Genomic DNA, 24873 nt, shown 5'->3' with positions numbered 1-24873 from the left:
TGCCTGGACCCTTTTTTGGAGATGCCGGGGATTGAACCTGGGACCTTCTGCTTCCCAAGCAGATGCTCTACCACTGAGCCACCATCCCTCCCCTGGTTTGGAGGCTCTCCCCCCCACTTCAGGGTTATCAGAAAGCAGGAGGGGGGGAGATGAATGTCCACTGGGCACTTCATGGAGACTGGTCCCCATAGGGTATAATGGAGAATTGATCCATGCATATCTGGGGCTCTGGGGGGGGGGGCTGTTTTTTGAGATAGGGGAACCAGATTTTTCAGTATAGCATCCAGTGCCTCTCCTCAAAACACTCTTCCAAAGTTTCAAAAGGATTGGACCAGGGGGTCTAATTCTATGAGTCCCAAAAGAAGGTGCCCCTATCATCCATTATTTTCAACGAAGGAGTGCCATCCTTTTAAATGTGATGGCCGAAACTCCCTTGGAAATTCAGTCATGCTTGTCACAACCTTGCTTCTGGCTCCACCCCCAAAAGTCTCCAGATACTTCCCGAGTCAGATTTGGCAACCCTTTAGCAGAGTTTATTTTAGTTGCAATGGACTTGCCAGGAGGTCTGCTGCAAACTTAGGTTCTACAAAGTGTGAAAATAGTTCCTGGGTCAGGGATTAAAGGGAAGCCTGGGCAGGAAGCACTGCCTCAGGAGACAAGAGGGAACACCTGAAGAGTTCATTAGCTAGGTAAATTCAGCCTGTCTGTTTAAAAAGTTGTGTTCTACTTTCTGTTACTGACAAGTGGAGTCCCTCAATCCAGAGCATCTCATCACCCAGCAAACAATATGTGGTGGTAGCAGCTGAATCCAAAGCCAGGCCCCTGAAGAGATTCAAGAGACTTGCTTTAATTCATGTGTGGGAGAGCTGGCTGGCAATCAATACTCCCTCTAAGCTGTGGAGTCTTGTGAGCAAAAATTCTACTTTGTGAGCTACTGGCATTGAAGTGGTGAGCTACTGCATAAATAAGTTTGCTCTGGGGCTGTTTTTCCTAAATTAAGATAAAAATCTATGAGCCCGAGGCTAAAAAAACCGGTGAGCTAGCTCACACTAACTTATCTTAGAGTGAACATTGCTGGCAATATGCTTTGTTTTGATCTAGACAGTTTAAGTGTCGCAATCGCCTGGGATTACAAGTGCTCTCCAGGCAACAGAGATCAGTTCTCATGGAAAACTGGCCACTTTGGGAGGTAGACTCTATGGCATTATACCCAACTGAAGTCTTGCCCTTCCCCAAACCTTGTCCTCCTCAAACTCCAGCCCATTTCCCAACCTGAAGCTGGCAACGCTATTTGATTCTAATTAAATGCACCTGCTGCCTATGAAAGCTCAGTACATACATCAGTTTACACGTGCCACAGGACTATGATGTTTTTAGAACAGACCTCAAACAACAACTTTTACCAGAATCTGTTAGGGTCACCAGGTTTTACCTGGCTGCCAGCAGGGGGACTGGTACCACAGAGATTTTTACCAAAATGCTAGTGTCCCTGTGCAGTGTTCCTGGCACGATTACGTCAGTTCCGGGTGACATCATTGTGTCAGGCAAGTCTGGTACTAATGGAGCTCTTTGGTGGAGGGACCCCCTGCTAGCCAATCCAATTTCGTCTGCCATGAAAACATTGTGATGCAACGTCATCCCAGAGTTGGAAATGACATGGTGCTTGCACAGGGGACTGACTACCTTTACCTTTACAAAATTGGGGGGAAACCTTCCCCTAGCTGGGAACCCTAGGATCTGTACATTTTGCATCTGACTTTAACAGTAGAGCAGCACAGCTACTTGAAGACTGTGCCAATACTTTTTATATTCTACAGATACAGGTAGAGAGAAATTCAATCATATTTATTTTTAACAGACAGAAAGATTCAATTCTATTCTGATACTGATGTAAATCAAGGCAGAAGTCTTTCTGGCATGTGTATAGCAGAGTAGAGAACTAAATGGTACATAGTTTTTCACTAAGCGAAAAACCATGGTGAACTTCTTAAAACTCCTCTGCTGATATACTTCTGAAAATTATATAATGTTAAAGGGCCTTTCCAGATGTTTTTGAAAATGCACCTTTCTCTTAAAGCTAGGCTGCACACAAGCACCAACAGCATGGCAGTCTGACATTCCTTAACTGAACACAAGGCTGCAAAGGGAAGGAGGGAAAGCCACATTCTTGTTAATAATTCCAGAGGAGAAGCTGGCAGTATCCACAGATCTCACTTTATCAGATGCATTCTCCTGTTGACCACTGAAAAAAACAGCAGAGGTAATCCAAGCTCTCAATAGGCAAAATGGGATAGATCATGTTCTGTATTTTCTCAGTAGCAAAATACTGTCTGTGTACTTTTTCAATTGAAGTGCTATTTTGAGGAAAGCTCTCTGGATCCCATGTTGCAAATGAGTAAAAATTGCACATGTATTGCTCCATAAACTGGGAGTCTGGAAAGACTTTCATAATCCATTTATTCTTTAGGTATAATTTTAGGCCAGGGGCTATTATTCCACCTTGGCATCCTGCAAGTTTCCCACCTTGGCATTTTTTATTTAAGAAATTATAGTTGGCCTCATCCTCAAAAGAAAACAAACAAGCTGCTAGTCAGTCAAAAAAGGAAAAGAATAATTAAAGGGAGGGGGGAGCTCTCAAATCATGTTTAGCCTCATCTGGCCTTAGAAACACATGGCAATGGGTGAGCAAGTACATTCTCCAGGATGGCTGCCTTTCAAGGGAAACAAAATCTGGATATTTCTGTGTCTAGACCATAGAGGAAAAAATGTTTTAGTGTTAATTACCACTGTACATATAAAAAGCCTGAGTGACTCAAAGCAACATGCAGGGGGAATTTAGCAAGTTTATGCAGCCAGACTGCAGAGAGCAGAAAAATGGGAGTCAGATGTGGGTTGTATACCTTTGCTCTGCCCTTGGTTTGCTAAGTCAACATTGGTGAATAAGTTCATTTTTCTTAGCTTCACAATTCAAAAATGAAAATAATAATACTTGGTCCCCTTTGCAATGGCATCTAAAGAGCATATACGATCCATAAATGCTAAAAGTATAGCTGCAGATGCCATATTGATATGGTTTGGCATCTGGTTTACCTTCAGCTGGTGGCAAGACACAGTCTAAGAAAGCCTAGACAGAACATTAAGGATTTGACTACTCTCTGGGTTTTAAAAGCCATGTTGCTGGTTTTGATTGAACCACTTCAGATTGCAGGTGTGGATTTAGCAAGAACTCTCTGCCTGTATTGGGAAGAACTCCCTGTCTACAGAAAGCTAACATGTCAGGGAGAAGGAATCTAACTTGCCTTTTTTACTGATATAGTAGGTTTTTCCATGCAATAAAATTTTGGAATAATCTTGAGTGCAAGGAGTTGGATCCCATAGCTGCATTCCACAAAATGAAGACTATTCCATTTGTGGAGTGTATCCTTCCATTGGAGAAATTTTCTTCCAATGGTTGATTCCTCATTTAGCTAAAGGAAAGCACTGGATTCAATCCAAAGTTCACAGTTAATTTTTAATTGTGGTCTGTATGTATATTAAATAATTCCTGTATCAGTTTCTGACATCTGTCAGAGCCAATATATGTGTCACATTTTTATAGTTTCTGAAATCCATACCTTTAAATTAAAAACTTGATGTGTTCCTTGAAAAACATGTTAATACATGGATTTAGAAACCATGAGAGTTGAAGAACAATTTTTCCATAATTTCAAATATATTTTGTGTCAGAGAGGAGTTGCAACTAGGGAATGTTCCCCAGTCAGATTTACTTAGCACCCACTTTACTGTATTTTAGGCACCAGCCCCACCTGGACTTTTAATAATAACCTTTTTGCAGGAAATGGGTGCTTTTTGTTAAAAAAAAATTGCTTTTCTATGTTAAATTTTACATTGTTTTTAACATTTTTAGACACACTGGATGTCTTGGATGTAGGCTTGCCAATCCCCAGGCCACAGCGGGGGTTCTCCCGCTTTCCCAGGCTCCTTCCCGCCCCCAGTCAGCTGGCTGGCATGGGAAAGCCCCACCCCCTTTCGGTTATTTCAATGAGAGAGCAGAATCTATATAGGGTTGTCAACATCAAGGTGGTGGCTGGAGATCTCCCAGAATTATAACTGATCTCCAGCCAACAAAGATCAGTTCCCCTGGAGAAAATGGTTGTTTTGTACAATGGACTCTATGGTATTATACCCTGTTGAGGTCCCTCCCCCCCTCAAAACCCTGCCCTCCCCAGGCTCCACCATCCCGAATCTCCAGAAATTTTTCAACCCATTGCTGGCATCCCTAAACTTTAGCTGGAATCTCTACATTTCAATATGCTGTACAAATGCTGGGACAGGTATATAGTTTACAGGCTGCATAATGTCTATCCTGGTTTAGAAGATTCACCTAACAGATAGGATTTTGATAGTATGAGTTGGGCAATTTTGCTTGTAGGTGGAAACCCTTTTATAATGACTGGAATCTGAAGCAACTCCTGGTCTTCGATTTCTTTATCTCTGTGTTAGTCTATTACAGAACACTGGTAATTTTATGGATTACTTGTACAGTAGTATGTTAACGGAGAACACTAAAATTTGAGAATTGTGTTTTTTCTTTTTTATTCTTAATAAGAAAAGACTTGTTTAGCTTCTTTTTTACTTAACATTGTAAGTTGTTATTTTCTTTCTAAGATATTAAACTAATATTCTTTCTGAACAAAATAATGTACAATCCCAAATTAATGCATATCGATGCAATATATATAAAATTAAGACTTCAAAAATACTCACAACTATAACAAATAGGAAATAATGTAGTTAGGAACTGTGTTTTCATTAACATCACCAATTTATGGACCAGGCAGCCTGGGCCAGCCAAGTGGGAGGAGGGCGCCATCCTTGGAAACTTTTAGGAGGCCCTCTGAGGCTGCTTTTTCACCTTAGTTTTTAAATAAAATAAGATGTGAAGAGAGAGCCATGGGGTGGGGATGGGGCAGGATTAAGCCAGCCGAGGGAATACTGAGGCAGCCTGGCTGGGCAGGATGGCCATGAGAAGAGGAGGGAGGAGAAGGGAAAAAGCCCAAGATGGGAGGTTGGGGGCGGGGAGGCAGAGTAGGGGGCAGGACAAGTGGGGAAAGGGAGAGGAGCTGGGATTGGTGGAGGGGAATGACAAAGGGACACACTTGAATCTTCATTATGCTGAATTTGATCCTCTGTCTGTGAAAGGCACTTTTATCTCTGAAGGAAAGTGGCTCTTCTCTCCAAGAACTCCCATTTTTTGGTTCGGGTTTCTGTAATGGTGCCTCGTGCTGCAGAATATGGTGCATCAGCGTGGCTCAGCTGCCTCCATGTCCACAGACTTGATGTCCACCTCAAATGCAACCATCAGTGGATGTATGAGCCCCACTCTGACCTATTGTCAGAGTGCCACATCGCTCCCCCACATCTCCAAAGACAAGATGCTCTCCTTTGTGAATGTAGAAAGATCACGGAAAAGAGGTGGTGGCGGCCACAACTATAGCCACCTTCAAGAGGGGTTTAGATAAAAACATGGAGCACAGGTCCATCAGTGGCTATTAGCCACAGTGTGTGTGTATATATAATTTTTTTTGCCACTGTGTGACACAGAGTGTTGGACTGGATGGGCTGTTGGCCTGATCCAACATGGCTTCTCTTATGTTCTTAAAGGGGTGTAGGACTCATATATTATATTACTCTTTATTAAACTTTACTAGTTTTCATAAGGTTGGGGGGAAATGTGGGATTTTATTGTTATATGCTGTTTTAATTATGCATTATAAGCTACCTAGGACTATGGAGAAAGGTGGCATATAAATGCTTCAAATAAATAAGATATATAGTACATATATTAACTTCCACGATAACTTTAACACTGAAAAATATGACTCACAACCTCCCAGCTATAGTGCTACTAAACAAAGAATGAATGTCACCTCATAAAGGCCTCATATGAATTACCATTTTATGGAAGTGGTTAGAATGCCAGTGGTACAACCTGAGCTCAACTGGATTTGTGCACGCACAGTCATTTTAAAATTCTGCATGGGAAATTCAAGTTAGACTCCTATGTATAGGGAGATTTAGAAAGGTCCAGAATCGTCTAATACTTATATGGTCAGACTAGATGTAGGAGACCCAGATTCAAATCCTTACTTTGTTGTAGAGCTTAAAGGATGGCCATAGTCAACCACTCACTTTCATTCTAACTGCTATGCCACATGAGTTGTTGTGAAGATAAAATGTTGGAAGGTAGAACCATGAGTTCTAACCTAAGCTCCTTGGATGCAATAAATATTGTTTAATACAAATCTAGGAGTAAAATAGGAACAATGAATTTAATGGAAATAGTTCATTGGAAAAATTCACTGTATGGGAACATCACAATGTAATCAAGCTTAAGGGCACAATGATCTATAATATAGTTATTTTCAAAGAAGAAATTATTTTATCTAGATATTTATATGCTACTTTTCTCCCCTGTGAGAACTCCAAGTAGCTTACATTGAAGTACAGCTCTTGGAGGTAGGGTCAGGGTAGGGATCCCTGGCTTCCTAGACCCCAGTCCAACAAACTCTGCATCATGCTGGAACCTGGATGGATACCTCCATTATTTCAGTTCTCCTGTCATTTCTTTGTGCAGGAGTTAGGGCTTCTTTGTCAAATAAGACAATCCACATTGCAAAAGATGACTGAAGAGGTCAAATGAGCAGAAAGGATTTTGATGATCTTTTGATATAATTCCCCTTTCTTTTTGGCAAAACAGAGCAACCTGATTGGTTAGGATTGAGTGGGACTTTGGTCTTTCTTTCTTTCTTTCTTTCTTTCTTTCTTTCTTTCTTTCTTTCTTTCTTTCTTTCTTTCTTTCTTTCTTTCTTTCTTCCTTCCTTCCTTCCTTCCTTCCTTCCTTCCTTCCTTCCTTCCTTCCTTCCTTTCTTTCTTTCTTTCTTTCTTTCTTTCTTTCTTTCTTTCTTTCTTTCTTTCTTTCTTTCTTTCTTTCTTTCTTTCTTCCTTTCCTTTCCTTTCCTTTCCTTTCCTTTCCTTTCCTTTCTTTTCTTTTCTTTTCTTTTCTTTTCTTTTCTTTTCTTTTCTTTTCCTGCTGTGGGGAGCAGGAAGTCCCAAGTTCTTGGGAACCTACTGACAGATCTCTGGTACTTTTTGATGTTAATTAAGCTAATTATGGGCTGGCAACTAAAACAGGACTTCCTTGTCAAAGATCAAGTTTACTCCAAGCTTGACCTATCCAGCCAGTGTGAGAAACTGGTTTTTAGTGGATCTTGCTTGCCATGCAAAAGAGGCTGAGCAAGTTGCAGCCCTGAGGCAGCTTGTGCAAAATCGGACGGAAGTTCCACGGAGAAGAGGAGTGTGAGACTGGGACAAGGCTAGTGGGGAATCGGTCTAGCTGTCACCAGCCATGAGACAAAGACATTATGAGGACAAGTTCCAGCATGGCACTGTCAGAGTGCTTTGTCTGCATCCACATTTATATATATAGAGAGAGAGATTCTACACCCAGACAGTTAGCTTTTGAACTACACTGACAAACAGAGGACCTGAGGGTGCTAAGTAAGGCAAGCTTCACTGTACCATTAGGGCTAATGTAGTTCAGAGGGGGAAAGAGACATCAGGAGCAATTGGAGAGAACCTTGAGGCATACCGGTGGTGAAAGGAGACTTACCAGTCTTTTGCAGCTCACCAGCTTGAGGGGACTTTGAGCTATACTTTGAGTCAGAGTTCCCAACCTCAAGCTGGAGATCTCCTGGGGTTACAATTAATCTCCAGGCAACAAATATCAATTCACCTGGAGAAAATGGCCACTTTGGAAGGTGAATATAGAATCATCTTCGGCAGGCGCGGCAGCTGGCCCCTTACCTGGAGCGCAACGACTTAGCGACGGTAATCCATGCCATGGTCACCTCAAGAATAGATCACTGTAATGCTCTCTACATGGGGCTACCCTTGGTGCTAATCCGGAGACTACAACTAGTGCAGAATGCTGCGGCATGGCTGTTAATGGGGCTGCCGCGATGGGAGCACATTCAGCCAGTGCTGAGGGAGCTGCACTGGTTGCCTGTTGTGTTCCGAGTTCGCTTCAAGGTGTTGGTATTAACCTTCAAAGCCCTTTATGGTCAGGGACCTGCCTATCTACGGGACCGCCTTTCCCCATATATCCCCCAGAGAGCACTGCGATCAGGGACAAAAAATCTGCTGTCTGCCCCTGGCCCAAAAGAAGCCAGGCTGTGTGTGACGAGATCCAGGGCTTTTTCGGTGGCAGCACCAGAACTTTGGAACACCCTTCCAGAAGCCATAAGGGCCCTGCGGGATTTGTCTGCGTTTCGCAGGGCCTGTAAGACTGAATTGTTTAAACAGGCTTTTGCGGTTTGAAAAAGGGCTGCCACCGGACATCTTACAGAATGCTGGCGATCACAGTCGAGAATTTTATACCACCTATACAGTACTGAAATAGCACCATAGAATGGTTTTAAAGCTGATATACATAAATTATGGTTTTATATGTTTTATTGGATTGATTGTATTTTATGATGTTGTAAGCCGCCCTGAGTCCGCTTGCGGAGAGGGCGGGATATAAATTGAAAGTAATAAATAAATAAATTATACCCCATTGAAATTTCTCCTCTCTCCTTAAGCCTCCACCTCCAATATTTCCAGGTATTTTCCATCTGGGGCTGGCAACACTGGTTAGGAAAGATTCACTGACCCTACTCTATCACCATCTTACCAACATGGAGGGAATGATACCAGTGATAAGATCTCCTTTAAGATGTGTGGGAAGTGAAGGGCAATGAACAATATTGAGGGGGTCACCTGAGAACAATGGAAGCTGCAGACCCATGCTAGAAAAGATACCTGCATTGAAGCAGAGGATTCACTGAAAACTGCTGACCAGACATATACTTAATAAAGTCATAACCCTTAGTTCAAACCAAATGATGCCATGTGTTTTTCTTCAGGGTAGATAGTCAACTAAATTTTGATGTTAAAGAACATATTTATTGACAACTGCTCTCTACCAAAAATCACAGGAATTTGAACAATGGGAGAAAATAATGCCAGAGGTTTAATATTAACAGTAATAATTTATGTAAGCAACCAACTAGATTTCACCACTGACACTACTAGAATTAACTTCACCATGCACAGCCAAGTGGAATGAACATTTGTATCTTCAATGTCATTAATATCTTAATACCTGCTGTTATCAGTCAGTAAGCCAGAAAAGGAGTGCGGGCTTCATTTTATACTTGGTTGTTTTTCCATTTTAAAAGAGTTTGGGAAACATCTACATATGGTTTCTAGAGTTTATATTGTAAATGCATATAGGATGGAAATCCAAACACACAATATGTGTGCAAAGAATGTAAGCTAGCCCTGGGAAGATTTTTCCATAAGAGATGCCTAAGGGTATGTGGACAGACAAATGGCTACCTTGAACCGCTTGTAAAGTATGTACATATAACCAGAGTGGATTTAACTACTGTTCTATTTCTCTTGGAGTGAAGCTCTGTAGAAGTTAACAGCTTCCTCAACAACTAGAAATGCCATATACTTTATATTCAATGAGTACAATAATAAAGACAAATAAAATACATTCTAAGGTACTGCATTCAGTTTTGGTCCATTGGGCTCTGAACCAGAAATGAAGTAAAACTACAAAAATTTATTGGAAAGAACTTGAGTGTAAATGGAGGCACAAAAACAGATCACTTGAAGTATCAGATGGTAACCATGTTAGCCTGCAGTTGAACAGCTAGATATGAGTCCAATAGCATTTTAGAAACCAACAAAGTTTTTGGTATCTGACGAAGGGAGCTTTGACCCCCAAATTCTTACTGGTCTCTAAAGTGCTACTGGACTCGTATATAGTTGAAGCTTGTTAGTAAACAAAATGTTATCTTCTAAATTTAGAGGCATGAGATTATTGTGCACTCCCCACTTTTCTTTGTGGTAAGAAGTTCCAGCACTGACCTGATACTGCAAGGTGGAGACACCATTAGAGTTTTTTGGAACTGTTGTAAAATTCACTAGAAGAGAACAGGTGGAGGCAAAGTGGCATTCTTACAGGGCACAGATCTTCTACCTCATAACAAATCCCTGGGGAGCTTTTCAGCACTTCTACAACTCACACCAGTCTGTGCTTTACTCTGGGTCTCTGTTCCAAAAATCAAAGCCTGTCGTTTCTTTGCACAAGCATACCTTCCACCTCCTGCAGCTGGGATGCATCAATTTCCTCATGTTCCAGTGGATACTCAAGCAGTGCCATTGGGGACCATCTTTTGATGATTAGTGCTCAGTGAGAAAGCATCAGCAGAACAGGCTGAATCATGTTTGGAGGTAGGGTGCTTAAATTCTAATACCTATTCAAGTCTACATGTCAAAGACAAATGGCCAGATCAAGTGTTTTCAGAATAAACTGTGAACATTGTCAAATCAGATTTCATTCACATTTTCCAATAAATTGTAAAGTCAAACAAATCCTGGAACAAGAAAAAGCACAGTGATATGTCATAAAGTTGGTATTTTCAGGGCATTAAATATTTCAGCGATATAATAGAGAGCCTCCCCCCCCCCCCGCACACAATGCCAATGTAAATATCTACTTTTGCTAATCTAATTTGTTTATTCCCGAGTACTTAATTTCTTCCCAGTTTTTTTTCACAGCTTTTAAGATTTAACCTCCTCTTTTTATTCTTCCTTTTCACACTCCCCTCCCCCTCCGCAACAGTTCCCAGGCCTTCTTTCCAAATATATTGTTACATGCTTCCTGTTTCTCTGAGTGCAATGGAGAAGCAAGCCCGCTTTTCCTTGCTTTTTTTTTTTTTAAGGGAGTCACTTTGTGTGAGCAGAAGAGAAATTTCCTTCCTCTCCTTTCCATCAAGTTTTCTTAATGTATGCATCATCTAGAGAGATAATGGGTCTAAGTATCATTAAGTGGCCAAACCAAATGTAACTAATCCACATAACACCTCTTCATCTCTTCCTAAAGCTGGCAACAGGGACAGACTGGGCAGCTAAAGCAACCTGCTAAAAACCCTGCCCTCTCCTTTCTCTCAATCCCTCCCAACCTCTTATTCCAGAAGCTCTTTGGTACAAGCCCACCAAGAAGGATTGACAGACACAGACGTGCTGCCTGTGAAAGCCAGCACCATGGCAAAGCTGGGCAATGTAACTGCCTGCCTCTCTCATATCATTCTTAGGTAACCACTAAATATTTAAAAATACTAATCACACTCTTGTTAGGCTATTTAAATAATACTTATTACTCTGTGTAGACTATAACAAAATTGAGTTGGTGGTCACAACCCAAAGAGATAATACAAATTCTCAATACATGATTTCTTAGCTGAGATCAGGGCATTTTTTTGTATCAGGAACTCCTTTACATATTAGGCCACACACCCTTTGATGTAGCCAATCCTCCACAATTACAGTAGTCCCTGCACTAAGAGCCCTGTAAACACTTGGAAGATTGGCTACATTGGGGTGTGTGGCCTAATATGCAAAGGAGTTCTTGCTATAGAAAAGTCCTGGCTGAGATTATAAAAGAGTACCACTAACAGTTTATAGCGTACAAAAGTGTTGCTGTGCGCTTTAAACAAATGACAATACAATTAGCACTGCTTACAGGTAACCAAATAGATACTGCTGTGCACAGGAAAGCAAAATATAGTAAAGTCTTCTGGCCAGGTTCTCCAAAGCTCTCAACGAGTCCACAGACTTCTCAGTTCGAAATGGTGAGGCAGAGAAAGCACGCTGTGAAGATAACCTGTCAGTCGAACACCTCTCCTAAATACTGGAACCCCATTTCCAACACATTCATTTACAATAGCTCAAAACTTTCAACCAGAATCATGGATTCAGATGTTTCAAACTTTCAACCAGAGTCACAGGGACTGAACATTTCAAACACTGTTTTCTTCCAAAAAGTGACTGAATAATGGAACTAATTTATTTATTTCTGTCCCTTCCTTCCCAAATGGGCACAGGTTGAATCCTTGAGATTCTGGTTGAAAGTTCTGAGCTGTTGCCAAATGAATGTGTTGCAAACCGGGTTCCATTATTCAGCTGCTTTTTGGAAGAAGGAAATGTTTGAAATCTAATAAATTACCTGGGACAGGCACTCAGCTGACAGCTATACCTATTTTGATGCTAAGAGGATGTGTTCTCTGCTTGCTTTGGGCCTTTTATCTAAGGGTAAACTCCCTTCCTATTCTGGTTAACCCAGAATAATGTAGAACCTTTATGCATGCTTCAGACTAGTGTTGTTATGGGGAAGGGAATTTATTATTATTACTGTTATATGCCTTGGTTCCTCTTTTTCTCTTTTAAAAGATGGGTTTCTCTTTCATTTCTTTGATTTCTCATTGAAGATAAATCAATGTATTCTTTTGTAGGTTCAGCCCTTGTGGTTGTTTTATGTTACACACTACAAAGGGTCATGGTCTAGCAGGAAGTCAGGAAAGTTGTGGCAGAGCATTTACAGAGTAAATGTCTCTGAGCATTTACAGAGTAAAATTCTGGAAGTCTCCAGAACCTCCTTTCAACCTCTCCTCTCATCAAATTTCTCTTTGATCAAAATGGAATTGATTAGAAACAAGATCCAAATTCCTAAAAAGAGAAAAAGATTGCTGGATTTCAGGGGGAAAGTGGGTAAAAAAGAATTGGTCTCCATAGGGACTAATAGAGTGCCAAGCAGACATTTCCCTTCCCCCGCCCTGCTTTCTGATGGCCCTAAAGTGGGGCGAGAGCCTACAAACTGAGGAATCCCCTGCCCCCATCTGGGGATTGGCAGCCCTAAAGCATATGCAGAACTTGGACCACAGTATTCTATTTGTTGCTACCTGGAATATATATAGGTAAAGACCAAGGAAAGAGCTAGGATGTGTCCTGTGAACAGAATAGTAAAATTAATTAAAAAGCTATACGTTTGCCAAATTCACACTTCTCAGGACGGTGAAATGACATTTTTACAGTGCTGGCAAAAGAACAAGCCAGGCTAGACTACGTTATCATCTGTAACACTAGAGCAGCCATTTTCCCTCCTGTTTTCTGGCAGCCTTATGGCTTTTAAACAAAGAATCAGAATTCTGCTCGCTGTAAAGTCCAAGGAAATCAGAACATGAAACCTTTGTTGATGAATTTGCTTTTGACATATGCGTTTTTGAAATGTGCTGATGTGCAAGTCAGAAAATTGAGATAATTGAAAATTATATACACTACAAGGACATTGAGGATTGGATTCATTTTTCCTTGGTAGATGTGTAGTTCAGGGAGATGTTATCATAACAATGTGGTCACAATTTCAGTCTGGTACATGTGGAGTATTGTTGATCTGTACAGCATCAGAGTTATAAAAGTACCTGCCTACCTACCCATATGCTTGAGCAATGTCAGGAAACTTGGATTTAATCTGCATCAAAATTTAATTCTGTGTACTTCTGCTGAGGCCCTCTGTCTCTCCAGTGATGCAGAAGTCAGACTGCTCATAATGTATTGCCTTCAGCAATTCTAACAGTTGCCTCATATGCTCCTGTGTTTCCTGATCATTTGGGAATCATCACAATGCAGGATTGGTCCCCCCATTAGCCAAAAATATTTAAGCCTGCCTGCCTGCCTTCCTTGGTATATGACAAAGAGAGATTTGCCTCATGAAAGCTTACACCTGGGGTTTTTTTTCCCTTTAAGGTGGGCTCAAATTTTGTTCTCATTTGTTTTGTTTTGTGACTGAATTGTTTACTTGTTTTCCTAGTAAATTGAAAGTGTGGGCACTGTGTGCAATACTGTCAAGTTCTCACTTTCACCCATCAATTTGCTCGTGCCCTTTAATCATTCTATTTTGTTTTTTAAGAAAGATATATGAAATGGAAATTGGCAACCTCCTGATTCCGCTTTAAGGGCGTCTGGTAAAATTATTTTGGAGAGCTAATATGTAGGAAAGTAGCCTAGAGAATTGGCCAGACGCTCAGCACTTTATATGCCAGAGGATCCCAAATAGCATTGCCTCTCTAGCAATATTTTTCAGTGCTAAAGAAAGGCTTGATTATTATAGTAGTAGCTTCTTAGAAATGATGCAACACTAATAACAAGTACAGAAAATTTTAACCATTAATTCACTGCCCCTAGGACAGCTCCTTCTTCTTCTCTGATTATTATATAGTAGCTTCTTAGAAATAATGCAAAACTAATAGCAAGTACAGAAAAAAAATTAACTGTTCATTGACTGTCCCTGGGACAGTTCCTTCTCCACATAAACGTTTGTCTTTGACATTTAAATAATAATTACAAAAGACAAGCATCTGGCCAAATATTTAGTGGTTTTCCGAAGTTGTTTGGGTATTCATGTCTCCATCAGGCCTCCAGAAAACAGTCCTATGCATTGTTTTGAATGCCATAAACCACCCTAGATCAGAGCACAGGATTACAAGTGGTAACATGTGACAGAAAAGAATGCAAAATCTAACTGCTCGCATGCCTCCAAAATCCTCACTAAGAGGATGCATTCATCTCCTGCCAGTGTTTAAGACATTGTTTATCATTAGAACTGCCACTTTTTCACATATTCAATGAATTACAACATGTGATGCTGCAATGGTTTCTCGTATGCTTCCCTCTTTCCTGACACTTTGTTGGCCATCTATGAAAAGTCTCTCTTCCCCTTCCCTCACAGAGAAATCAACATGCCTTAGAACAGAATCCTCATGACAGCTGCTCAAAGACTTAAGCAAAAGACTTCAGAAAAACTGCCTTTTACTTATTTAGGATATTTCTATGCTGCTGCTTCAGAGTTCTGCTCAAGATATCTTACAATTAAAACACATAACAATATAAAAATAAAACAGTGCAAAAACTGTCCATAAGGCAGAAACAAACCATTTTAAAAACTGTTAAGATTTTTTTTGAATTAAACAATTTTATTAATATATGGTAATTATATCCAATACTAATAAAATATTAATAAACATTTACTTCCTTCCCCATACATTACACTTTCTCCTCCTCCTCTCCCCCCACATATTTAACAGATTTCTCCTTATATAATGGTGCGAGAAAAAGCCGTCCATTTTACTTTTACCATAATACTTATATGCGTGCCACCCAAATTTGTTTCCATGTCCTTCTAATGCTAAAAGTTTTTTATTTAACAGAGTTATCCATTCTTTTATCCACACCAAGCACACCGCCTCATGGTATAGTTTTAAATCTGGTAGTTGAAATCCACCTCTTTCTTTAGCATCTGTTAACACCTTCATTTTAACACCAGCCCACACAAATTCCGAAATTTTCCTCTGCCATTTAATGAATTATTATCCTTCACAATCAGAATTGTTTGAAACAAATACATTATTCTCGGTAGAATATTCATTTTTATTGCGGCTATTCTTCCCAATAACGACAAATTGAGTCTATTCCATTTTAACATATCTTCTTCCATTTTATGCCATAACTTTTCATAATTATTTTTATATAAGTCAATATTTTTCATGGCAATTTCCACACCTAGATATTTTACTTTAGTTGTAACTTCACACTCAGTTAAGCTCTGTAATTCTTTCTGTTTCTCAATTCTCATATTTTTAAACAAAATTTTTGATTTCTCTTTGTTTATATAAAATCCAGCCAGTTCTCCATATTCTTGTATTTTATTCAAGAGCAGTGGCGTTACTTTTAATGGGTTTTCATTTATAAACATAACATCATCAGCAAATGCTCTATATTTATAGAAAAATCCCTTCAATTTCAGTCCCTCTATCTCTTTATCCTCCTGTATTTGCATCAGCAAAATTTCTAAAGTCATTATAAACAACAATGGAGATAGAGGGCAACCTTGTCTTGTTCCTTTGCTGATCATCATATACTCCATTAAATCTGTATTAACACAAAGTCTTGCCCATTGTTCAGTGTATACTGCTCTTACCATTCTAATAAAATTCTCTCCCAATCTCAATTTCTCCATCACTGCAAACATAAAGTCCCAATTTAAATTATCAAAAGCTTTCTCTGCATCCTCAAAGAATAGCACCACTTCTTTTTCAGGATGTCTTTCATAGTATTCTACAATATTTACAACAGTTCTAATATTGTCTCTTATTTGTCTCCCAAAACTGTTAAGATTTTTAAAACCCTCTGATTAAAAGCCTGGGTAAAAAGATGAGTCGGTGCCTGAAAATAAAGTTAAATAGGTGCCAGGCAAGCCTCATCACGAGGGTATTCCAGTGGCTGGGTGATCCCACAGAAAATGGCCTGTCTCTGGTCAGTTATAGGGTTGCCAGCTCTGGGTTGGGAAATGCCTGGGGATCTGGGGATGGAACCTCAGGAGGGTGGGTTTGGGGAGGGGAGGAACCTCAGCAGGGCATAATGCCATTTTCTTCAGGGGAGCTGATCTTGGTCATCTGGAGATCAATTGTAATAATGGGAGATCTCCAGGTGCAACCTGGAGGGGGCAGCCATATGTCCTGTCCACCTCCGAAAGCAGGGCACAAATAGCAGACTTGAGAGGCAGATCTTAACTGACAGGCTGGATAGTACTGGGGAAGATGGTCCTTTAGAACCCCTGGCTGCACACTGTTTAGGGCCTCAAATGTAAGAACCATCATTGTTTCAAGAAACAAATGGGTAACCACTGCAGATCTTTCAGCACAGGGATGATAGCCTGGCTGCTGCCATTTTGACCAATTGAAGTTTCTGATCCATGTAGATATTTGTGTGTGTACATCTCTCACACAAAACCCATTATTGTATCATAGACCTTTTTAGACATTACAGTCATAGCACTGGGAGCCTACTAACCATGCATAATGGAAGTGCAAGCTACCCTTCATATTCCCAGTTTGTTTGGTCACCATTTTGTGTTAATAGGGACAACTTGCAAAGTTTCCATTCATGTACAACCTTGATATGTATTAACCAACCACTAGATTTTTAGTGTTCACATTTAAGCATCTCAAGCCTGTCTGTACAAAGTAAATGTGTACATTGCCCATTCACACAATATGCATATCAAAAGGATAATGGGTAGCACATTCTTCTTTTGACCTCCATCAGCATTCATTCTTCTTTTACATGCTGCAGATGGGTTCCTTTTTGTAACACCTAAAAAAGGATTAATGTCTTCAGATCACCGTTACATCAGGACAGGAGATGGCCTTTGTTCTAACACCAGTTGTTTTGTATAAAGTGAAATAAACATCAGAAGCGTACGAATTTAAAATATCATGAAGAATTAAAATCTACATGGAAGGCCAAATCCTATAGGGTATTCAGAGTTCTTTTCAATGGTAAATGAAATAATTTAAGATATAATAGAAATTCATAATGCAATTGATCATTCCTCACGCATGGGTCAAAGGGCCTTGAGAGGCAGACAAAGCAAATAATTCCACTCGTTCCTTGTAGACAAACTGTAATTTAATGCAGGCATGGCATTCTGCTCAAAAGAAAGCTCTCCAAAACAGTTCATGTTCAAGGCAGCTTCCCTAATCCTGGTCTCTTGACACGCAGCTGATGGTTTTAAGCCAGAGCTGTAAATGGTAGCTTTTTACAAGTTGATTCCCCAGGAGGCACTGCTGCAATCAACTTCTGTAATCTGCCTTCACTCCAAATTTGGCTATGGGTCCACCACATCCCTAAAAAGGGAACTTTATATTTATACATCATTTGCAACTGGAATAATGTGGGAAATGGTTATTTTTAATTATACTAGTTCAGAGTAATGAGTAAATGTGGATAAAAACGTAAGATGAAACAGATTAATGTCATTAGGCCCTTTCTTTTAACTGTGGCTATGCCAGAATTTATGTCTGAATCTAGTCCTGAATATAAGACTGGCTATTAGGGTTGGGGGTGCAGGGAGACTCACCAGGCCTCCCACTACGGGGGACACCTCCCACTGGCAAGCTCCATTGCCCACTCGCTACTATTCTGACAGGCAGCAAGAGTAATGGGAGAGGGGATCGGTGTCCCCAGTGTCACTACTTCACTCACAGGTACAACCCAGAGTAACCCTTTGTAACCTTCAGGTTGTACCTGAAAGTGATGAAGATATTGAAGAAGAAGATATTGGATTTATATCCCGCCCTCCACTCCGAAGAGTCTCAGAGCGGCTCACAATCTCCTTTACCTTCCTCCCCCACAACAGACACCCTGTGAGGTGGGTGGGGCTGGAGAGGGCTCTCCCAGCAGCTGCCCTTTCAAGGACAACCTCTGCCAGAGCTATGGCTGACCCAAGGCCATTCCAGCAGGTGCAAGTGGAGGAGTGGGGAATCAAACCCGGATAAGAGTCTGCACACTTCACCACTACACCAAACTGGCTTTCTCTCTATAGTGACATCAGTAGCATTCATCCCCAAGTCCCCTCCCCCAGCCCTTTCGCCACTTTCCAAGCTCAGCCTAGGTGCAGGCTACATATTACTCCTGAGATTTTTGCCAGAGTGTTTATCTCCTGCAATGTACAATATGGCATGAGGTCAGATTAGGACTAGGGAGAGCTCAATTCAAATCTCCATTCAGTCAAGAAGTCTAAAAGGTGACTGCATAGTTTTGCATTTTAATCTTGAAAATATCCAATGGTCTTTGTGCCTTGTAAATTTTGCTACTTTGCTATATTCTCTTTGCCCCTTACAAAATAAAATCTGAAATCTCTACCCGCTCCCAGCATATATAGGAATGGGAAAATTAGCACCTACAGTTTGCAAAAGGCCCCCAATTCCCTATTGCTATAATTGATAATTACTATAGCTCTGTCTGACTGAGTTTTAAGTAGGGATGCTGGGAATTTTTCATCAACCATATTCAAGAGACAAATTCAAGCTCTCAACCAGAGGGGGGGAAAGGAGGATATAAATAAATAATATAAATAAATAAATGTGTGGGCTATATGAGAATGCACATGTGCAAAAAGCTGATGGCACTGTGCTGTATTGTTAGGAAGGCATATGGTGAAGCAGCCTGACGCACAGCTATGAATGAGTTGGTGACCAAAGAGTCCTTCAACTAATCTTCTCCTTGTTTACAACTAGTGGGGTCTGGCAGGTTTAAATGCAAAGCATTCAAAGTCTATCACATACATTATCTCAATAAACCTTACAAACACATTGTATTTCAGGGTTTAACAAACCCCAGGGGTCAGACCACAATGGTCAACCACAAGTTGGCTCCTGGCAGCTGGCGGTTTTACGGTGTTATTGAAATGGATGATATGGAAAAGCCCAGTCAGTGGCAGTGAAGCATCGCAAAGCTGTCACTTTTCCCTGATCGGGTTTGGTGCCCAGGACCAGTTTGGTCTACATCAAATTGGAGGGTGGAATCAGTCTGATCATATGTATATTTACACATCTTACTTCTATGCCAATAAAGGTTTTGATTGATTGATACATATCTTACTTTTTGGCAGGGCTTTTTTGGTAGAAAAATTCCAGCAGGAACTCATTTGCATATTAGGCCACACCCTCTGATGTCCCCATTGTTTTATGCAGTGCTTTTTGAAGAAAAAGCCCAGTAGAAACTCTTTTGCATATTGAACCATACCCCCTGACACCAAGCCAGCCAGAACTGCATTCTTGTGTGTTCCTGCTCAAAAAAAAGCCCTGCTTTTTGGAGCTTACGCCTGTATGTTCTGCCAGTGTTATGTATGTGGACTCAAGTGAAGACTTTGGGTGTTCCTGCCTGGCTCATTGGAGCCTTACGGACTGCGCTTGGGGACAATGGGCTGCAGGATCCAAATCTCTGTTGCCCTGGACCAATCACAAGCCCCCACCAGTTTGAATGACGCAATTACATGCTTGCACAGGAACCCAGAGATGTATATAAGTTTGGCCTCATTGGCCCAGTTCTCAGTCTTGTTAGTGCAGCCATTTACTATGCTGTACTTATTAAAGAGCTTGTTATTACTTATCCTTTGACTCATCAATGCATAGAACCCACTATACAATAGCCGGTCTTTTGGTTGAGGATAGCGACTGCTACCATTCTACTGGCACTCCCTCCTTCCTTCTCTTTTCTACCCACCTCCTTTCCACTTCCCCATGGGGCAGTGACATAATTGGAACTCAAAGCCTGATTTCCCACTAGCTTTACACCACTCTCACACTGCTCTTGTCTGCGACAATTTCACTCTCTCCATCAGATTTCACACTATTTGTCCTGGGGCTGCAACTAGCTTTGCCTTTTTCACACAGCAAACAATTTCCTCTAAAAACCAGTTTCTATTTGTCGCATGAAAAAGCCAAAGCTAGTTGTAACCCCGGAGCAGACAGTGTGAAATCTGACGGAAGCCCCGCAGAGAAGAGGAGCATGAGAGGCTAGTGGGAAATCGGTCAAAGCGCTAACACAGTCTGAGAATGAAGTCCTGCTTCAAAGACCTACTCAAGGTGGTTCACATTATTATTTAAATTGTTTTATTATCTATGAATTTATCTATGAATTGTCATTATGTTGTTCACCACCCTGAGATGTGTGTATTCAAGAGTAGGAAGGTCTATTAATGAAAAATATAAATTAGTTTAAATAAATAAATATTTGTAGGGCTGCAGCTTTGAACCTACTTCACCATCCAGCACTCTCACATAGATGACTCAATAAAAACTCATGCTAGAATTAATGTTGTTTGTTTTTAAGGTGCCACTGGACTACCAGCTCTGTAATAGATTCATGTGTGGTATAACAGCCCCCATCCCATCATTTCCCCCCACAGTCATAGTAACAAGAACAGAAGGATACGTTGCTTTTCATTTGAACCAAATTTTAATGATGCTTTATTAAGACTTATTGCCTTGGTGTTGCCGTACAGTCATGGGACTTGATTCCTTCAAATATTCACAATACTGCCACTTTTGTAAATCCAATAAATTGGCACAATCGTGATCTTAAGCAATTGCTTGAGGAAACAATGTTTTCTGAAGCATTTAAAATTTAGGAAAGAGTTTGTGTCAGTTCCAAATTGTTTTGAAAATAAATGCCTGTTGATTTAGAATTTAAATTTGTCCTTATTTTGCTAACCCTGTGATGCTAAAATTGCATTGCAGTCTAAGCAGCTGATTAGAGAGTGGTTCTTTTTTTAAAAAACACCTTCAATCGGATTTTCTGAGAAAAATTGTTTCCAAATACAGTTCCCAGGGATCATGTGCATATTTACTTAGAAGAACTGGGTCTAATGACTCTTATTCCCTATACAATGGCACATAGGATTGTAAAGGAGTAACCATGTCAGTCTGTTGTGGCAGAATAAAATAGAAGTCAAGTTACACATTAAAGACTAATAACATTTATTACAATAGGATATTTCATTAAGCAGAACTCGTTTCTTCTCTCTATTGTCTCACACACATTTTCAGTCACCTTAATGGAAAAGGTAGCTAAGGTGGGCTTTATTGTGAAATAAAAATGGCTCTTTGGTGTCCTGGGCAGGCATGAGCACCCCATCCTTTTGAAAGAAGAGATTTTTGCAAGATCTGGCAGCTTCCCTGTTCTTGAGAAAATTTGTCAGTCTCTTTGCTGCTTTTGGTTTTAATGAGGGAAAGGGAAGTTAGATTGCATGAACATGACGAAAAAGTACACCACTTTAGAATTAATTGAGAAAGGAGGAAAATTCTGCCCAACTCTTTTGGTAGCTGCTCCCCTCAACAAAATGAGAAAAGCACATTCTCTGATTTGTTTTCTCTTAATTTTCTCTTTCTCTGCTATGGTGGATCATGCAAGGGAAAACGTATTTTCTTTGGAGATTCAGACCAATGTGGCTACCTGGAACTTCTGTTTCCTATCATTTGTATCTTAACAAATACTTGCTCAATGCTTATTTGTTGAATATTGTAATTCTCTTCCAGTTAGTGGGTCTTAGGAACATAGTGCTTTGTTGTTTGGTAAAATTAGGATTGACCACTGGGTAATATTGAAAATTATGGTGTCTCGTAAATAACAATACTGACCAAGCATTTCCAAAAACAACTTTTACCACCACACTTGTAAATGAACAGCTTCTGTTTAATGAGCAGTATGAATTCAGAGGCCTTGGAAAGGAAAGGAAACTTATCTAAGACCTTCTCAAAGTCTGGCACTAGTTAATGCTGCAGGTCTCTGTGAGGGCAAAGCCTGGAAACTGCCTGGAGGGTCTGATGGAAGGGACATGGTAGGTGGGCCAGTGGTGGGAGCACAATGATGTCACTTCCAGGAGATGCCTGGAAGCAATGGTGGTAGCTCTAGAAATCACCATTGCTTCCAGGTTTTCCCCAGAAGTGATGTCATCAGGCTCATGATGTTGGTGAGTTGTTTTTAACTTTTCACCTGCTGCTGCTTAAAGTGGCAATGGGTAATGGGAGTTTGGGGTGGGGGGTTCCCCACTTTGACTGGGGGCTTGGCAGCCCTGCTTCAGAGACCTACTGAAGGTGGCTCACATTATGATGAAAATATTTTGTTACAGGCTCTTGAGTTTTTGAGCTGGCTCTTAGATCCAAAGATAATTTGTCAAGGCCTGTTGTAATTAGCCCGAAATTGTGAGTGTGTGGTTTGGGCTAAGATGTGATAGTTTGCTGAAGATCATACAACAGATTCATAGCAGAGGCAACATTTGAATTCCTGTTGCTCTTGTCTTGTGCAGGGCTTTACCCAAGCCTCTGGGTTAGCATTTCAGGGACTCTAATATTTTGCCTCACTGCCTTGTCACTGGAGTGCTACTGGACTAATGGGAAAAGCAGGACAATGACCTGTGATTCTTCAATTGTTAATTAATAATGAAAACTAGCAAGAGCATAGCATTTAAGAAGCAATCTGGGGAAAGGGTATCAGCAATGCCAATTTTCTGATATGAGTTTACTATGCTATCAAAGTATGGTAGTGAATTGCAGCTTGAAAGCACTGGGCTTGTTCACAGGAGCCAAAAAAACAAGAGTGGAGCAGACTGTCTCCCCTTCGTCCTAGTTTCCATTCTGAGCAAAAGAATCATCCCCTGGAGTGATTTAAGCTTCCCTTGTTTCTTCCCAGACAATAGGCTTGTAAACAGCCTCTGAAGCCTGTCCATAACAAATAAGCTTCTTCTCACGCTGTAATTGTCACTTTACCAAGAGAAGACAGTGGGCTCATGGAGAAGGTAAATGGTGATGTTCAGTGTAGATCAAACAATTCCTGCCTTCCCAGATGTGGCTGATACTACGCAAGGCTGCTGGCAATAACCCCCTACCCTTGCAGTCTCACTCTGTCGAAACAGGGACAGACGTTGCTGAACTAATTCTTGTAAATTTAGCATTATCTGGAAAGGCAAAGCAAGCCCTTAAAATGATTTTGATTGCACTAGTCATTTTGTTTTTGTTCCCATGAGAGAATCTCAGTAGAAACTATTTGGGGAGCATATATGATTCTCATTAAGCTCTCACTGAAATGTCAGTGCTTCAGGGGGATAGTTAATTTGTCATTTGTGCCTACAAAATTCACAGCACCTGCAGAAATGCAGCACCAGGTTCTCCAAGGGCAGCAAGTTAACCCTGTGTGTAACACTGTGGCTGGCTCATGGAGTTTGACAGGCAGCAACCCCAAGCTGAAGGAGAACAAGGCCCAGTTTCCTGATACAAATTCTTCATGTTTGTTGGGGACAACACAAGTACTTTGTATCAGATGTGGGAGCAGCTTCAGTGTTCTTCCCCATGACATCTTCTTGCCCTCAAATCTTCCCATGGAGCCACCCTTGATTCCACTGGGAAAACCACATTACTTATGGGGCTACACATGATTTTTGTAACAGAGCCAGTAGCAGTTCTATGGGCTATTTGAGGATGTGTATAAGCAAGAATGGGGAGGAAAATGCAACCCTGCATGAAAAAGGTAACCAAAAAGGCTGAAACAAAGACAAAGAAAGTAAAATATAATTGGCACATAGTGCAAATGTACAAAATATAATATATAATTTAATAATACAGTCATGAGTGCTAAAATATCATTGAAAACCAACAATCCTATGGTTAAGCATAGAAGTACCTAATCCCAATATAAAGACAAATGTCCATTCATATAAATATAGACTAGAAGGTACATAATGTCTCCATATGCAAAAACCAATATCAAATGCATTTCAACAGTAAGTGGTATAATACAAACTGAGCACTCCGTTAATTAATAAAGATATACATAAAACTGATCATACACAGAATGGACCTGAAATGGAGGGGGGGTGGGGGAGAGAGAAATAATTATCTACATGATTGTTAAGAAACAAAATAATTTGTAATATCTAGTACTGAGACTTAGACCTTACACTAAGATGTTCACCCATAGAGTCAGTGGTGTCAAATATTCTCTTTTGGGGGAGTATTTTTGGTTTTGTGTGTGTGTGTATGTATACAAATGCATGCATACACATGCTTAGAAATCATGGTGACATCTGGCAACCCATACTGGGATATGGAGGATGTTGAGATAAGTGGCTTGATACAGCTTGCCTCTGCCTCCCGGCCCTGGTATTCTTTGGAGGTCTCTCATCCCTGCTTAGCTTCTGAGATCTGACGAGATCAAGCTTGCCTGGGCTATACAGGTCAGGGCAAATATTCTTGAGATACAACACAGGCAACTCATCAAGATGTAAAATATTTCATTAGCCCATGGATCTAAAATACACACAAAATATATAACTGAACAACTGAAAATTAAAAAGTGTCCTAATTATTTTAGAAAGAATATCTAGCATATTGTGGGGGGTGGGGCTGAATGTTACAATATTTACCTGCAATGTTCAAAGCTCCAATTGAGTGCTCTGGTAAAACTAGAAAAAAAATCAGCACCATAATAGTCCACCCCACCTCTACCCCCGTATATATAGAAAATGTGGGGGTGGGGAAAATGCAATGCAACAGGAGAGAGAAAGGGGAGGATGATGAAGAAGTA

This window comes from Heteronotia binoei, chromosome 3, assembly GCF_032191835.1.
Source record: "Heteronotia binoei isolate CCM8104 ecotype False Entrance Well chromosome 3, APGP_CSIRO_Hbin_v1, whole genome shotgun sequence".
NCBI lineage: Eukaryota > Metazoa > Chordata > Lepidosauria > Squamata > Gekkonidae > Heteronotia > Heteronotia binoei.
This window is presented reverse-complemented; position numbering follows the sequence as displayed.